We start from the raw sequence: 4,405 nt of genomic DNA, 5'->3' as shown, positions 1-4,405 counted from the left end.
TATCTTTAAGAATTCTTTAAAAAAGATCTTCAGAAGAAAAAAATCTTCAAAATATTTCACAAAGAACATTTGAAAGATATCTTAAAATTTCGATTCTTTCTCGAAAATTCTTATCGATTTTATCCGTTTATTCGGCAATCTTCAGAAATTAATATCTTGTTAATTATTGTAAAAATTGCGAAATAGTAGAGGACTTTTCGACTAGTTTTTTTATTAGAAATAGCACTGTATAATTAATGAGCATTTCACGCAAGATTCATATATTATACATCTCACTGTTTTTATTATGAAAATATTATCTCGATCGGGAGTCGAATCCGGATTTCTTGTATTCCATCCTGATCTTTAGATCACTATATATAATATTTTTCGCAATAAATTTTTATTAACAGTTTCAACATATTAACATTTTTATAATATGATGCCTGATTGAGCATCAAATTATTAAAATTGCTTGTCAATTTAATTCGAGATTACTAAAGTAGTTTAATTGCGTTTATAGTCTGGAAAAATAATTCGACGCGTAGTTCAAAGGACTACAAATATGGTATATGCAAGTACATATACAATATATACAGTAATTCAAGATTGAATTATTTAAGCATTAAAAATCCAGTTTCGATCGTTATAAGCATTTCATTTCTAATATTGATTGTGTTCTCACATATACGGTCTAAATAAATAAATAAAATAAAAATTCTTAATATTATTAATGTTGCATCTTGCATTGTTTATCGCGCTAGTCTCTTATTAATCTAATTTTCTTTATTAATCTTTTTTAGGTAAATCTCTACAAAAATGGATCATCTCTCGTCGATCAACTTAACCTTGACATATGTTATCAAGGTCATGATCTTGAGTGAACCTTCAACAGGATTTTGTAACAATTTTTTACATGAAGCGAGGTTCATCTCACATCCTTTCCTTATCTAGGAGGTGTACAACTTTTCACACAAAACGAGATTTACCCTCATGAAAAGTCGTTATTAAAAACCTCTCTTAATAGGAGAGAGGGAAAAGTGGGGTGGATCTCGGCTTTGCATGAAAGTCATACGCCCCCCTAGGCAGGAAAGGAAGTGAGGTAGATCTCTCTTCGCGTGGAAAGTCGTGCGCCTCTAGACAGGGACGGGATATAGGATGAATTTTGCTTCGCATAAAAAATCGTTACAAAATCACAAATTTTCTGTTTTAAAAACAACAATTATATAAAATAATGTTTTAAAAAAAAGTTTTTGTTTTAAAACAGAAAAATTATTTTAGAGCAGAGAATTTTTGTTTCATATAGAAACAAAGTAGAAAAGACAGTATTTCTTAAACTTATTTTGTTAATAACTTTTTAATGAATAACGAGCGACGGCTAAAACTTGTTGGAGCTCAGAGTTATAATTTTGATAATAGATATATATCAAGGTTAAATTAATTGACAAAATAAAACTTTTACTTATTTCTTTTAAACGTTATTACGTAATTAAAAATAATTGCTTATGACACGATATCATAATTCTTGTAATTATAGCAATTATTATTATAGAAATACGTAAATTGCTTAAAATATACACTAAATATACCTAAAATACATATATATAAATGTGAGCAATTTAAAATATGTGCATCTTTAGAACGCTTTTTGAATAAGAAAATTCTTACAGTACATTTGCAATATAATCTATTATATTTTATCATAATTAATCCAGTATCTGAGAAATGCTTTTAATTTTGCAAACAATTCATACGATTGTAATGATTGCATCCTATCAATTAAAAATATTATTTTCTATTTTCTAAAATAAATCTATGACATAAAATATACAGTGTATACAGAGTTCCCTAATTAAAATTATTTTTCAAATATTTTTAAAAACATTTACTGATTGGGTATCTTTTTAAATAGATTAAAAATTAAAATTCTGCGACTTTTTGCATCATATATCTTTTTAAATGAATTAACACTATAATTTGAATAACATTATTTAACAATACATTTTTAATGAAAATCTTATCAAAATACAATTTGCGTGGAATTAATTAAAAAATGCAGTTTTCTTATACATTTTTCAGTCGAAATTTGATTTGTAAAAGTCTCTGTGTTTCAATTGCTTCTATTATAAGTATTAATATAAACATAAATTTCGTGACTTAATTAAGCCGATGGCACATGGTACTTATTTTCCTGCTAAATTCCTAGTTGAATTAGAATCTTGTCACGTCTTGGCTACGGTACTGACAATACCAATATTGCAGCCATTATATCGTAAAAATCTAATCTAGCTAGCAATTCAGTAAAAATAAGCATCGTGTACCGCCAGCTTTATTTTCGTTAGAAGAAAATCGGAACCTACTATTAGCATATCAGTCATAAGTGTATAATATATATAAATAATATTCAAACAACTTCTAGATATATGTATTTTCATTCGCGTTATGTTTCTGCCATTAAGCAAAAATTTTAAGACACAATATCTTATGAGAATAAATACATATGAGAATAAATTACGCGAGGAAACATCTGATGAATGTTTATCAAACATTTATATAATATGTGTGTCGATTATCACACTAGCTAAAATATTGTCCCACAGATTAATTTAATTTAATTTAACATCTTACATGATTTCATTTAATTTCATATCGATTTTATTTGATAATCTTTGATGATATCAAACAATTTTCTTCACTATATATAAAATCATTTGGTAAAATAAACGATTTTATCTAATAATGTATAATTATTTCTCGTAGCATACATATCGTATAATTATCGGATTTACATCGGATTTACATTTTACATAAATTTTATAATGATTTTTCGGGGACTCTCCCACAATTATATTACATGATTACTTCCTCCGGACATCTTACGATTTTGGAAAAAATAAATATTGAAAAAGATTTACTTTAAAACGTGTAGAAAACGGAGACTGGCAGATTGTCGAGCGGCTACTGAGTTTCGTGACGTTAATGACTCAATGGGTGCATTAAGTACTACAATCGCTCACTGAGCATTTAGCTCTTGTATTTAGTCTATATTTTTAAATCTAACGAATATGTCAATCAAGTGCAAGAGCTCACCAAGTACTTAATGAATGGTTGTAGTACTGAATACATCTATTATTACCTATCATTATCTATTATGTTGCGTCAAGTTAAAACAATTTTGTACAAAAATATTGTATTTCCATTTTTTTAGCTTTCAATATTCACCTTCATCTTCACCATTTTAAGTAGTTATTAATATTGATTACATCTGCGATTTCGGATGGATTAAATCCGACATAACCGATATTTAACTGATTGAGGCAAGAGATAACGAGGAAAAAGCACGACTGATAGGAATATTCGATTATCGCATTTGATGACGATAAAGTATCGAAGAAGATAACGCTCGACGAAGTCGACGAAAGGCGATAGAATGGGGAGAGGACGTCGCGACGCGACGGTGAGGGCGAGGGCGAGGGCGAGGCAAACTAGCTGCGGCGCGACGAGAGGAGCGATCGCTCCGCCCGGCTCAGGCGCGGTCGACCGTCAACGGCTCGCGCCTGTTACTCCGGGCCCCATAACCGCCGTAACATAATGCGACGGCGAAGTGATGTAATCTTCTACCTCCTACCCACGATTCAGGGCCATTCTTCGCACACGAGCGGTTTTCGCACAGCCTGGGCCGTACTTTAAAGCGGACCACCCCATCGAGGTGCAACGACAGAAAAAAAAAATGTATCGCTCATCGCATAGGCGAGAATGATAGTATTAAAGCGGCAAACACGCTCTTTCGAGAAACTCTTAGACGAACACTCGTGCAAACAAATCAAGGAAAGACACAAAAGCGGACAATTAGTAAATGATAGAGTAGGCGCGGCCGGTGTGGCGGCTGTTAAGTGGTGGCTGCCAACGACGGCAACGGCGGCGGCGGTGGCTTTCCACATTTCAGCCTTGTATCGTGTGAAAATTAACGTTGCGCTTACCTGCTCAATCGTGGGCCACCTTTTCCTATTTTGCAATATTCACGCTGTGTATGTCCGTCGCTGGCAGTATCGCCTTAACACAGAATCACCGGTTTTTCACGTACTCGCCGCTCTTTAGATAGCGCCCCTCGCGTGCCAATCGCGTCCGCCATCTTCGATGAACTGCCAAATACCCCTTCTCAGGCTGGCCAACCGCTGCGCAAGCTGAAGCTAGCTGCGTTCTGCGCATCTCATGTGTTCGCTGCTTGCAAGTTGCATTGGCGCGACGTCTCGCCCTTTTCTCTCTCATCACTACATATATATATATATATATATATATAATAAATATTATATTCGTATTTCTTTTTCTTCTTCCTTCTTCTTACTATCGTCGTTATTAAAATTTAAATTAATTTAGTTTTGTTAATTTACTTACTAATAAGTTAAATTTATATTAATAATATAGT

This window comes from Atta cephalotes (genome assembly GCF_000143395.1).
Source record: "Atta cephalotes unplaced genomic scaffold scaffold00024, whole genome shotgun sequence".
In the NCBI taxonomy this organism is placed as follows: domain Eukaryota; kingdom Metazoa; phylum Arthropoda; class Insecta; order Hymenoptera; family Formicidae; genus Atta; species Atta cephalotes.
The sequence above is the reverse complement of the archived record's forward strand: the minus strand, read 5'-3'. Positions refer to the sequence as shown.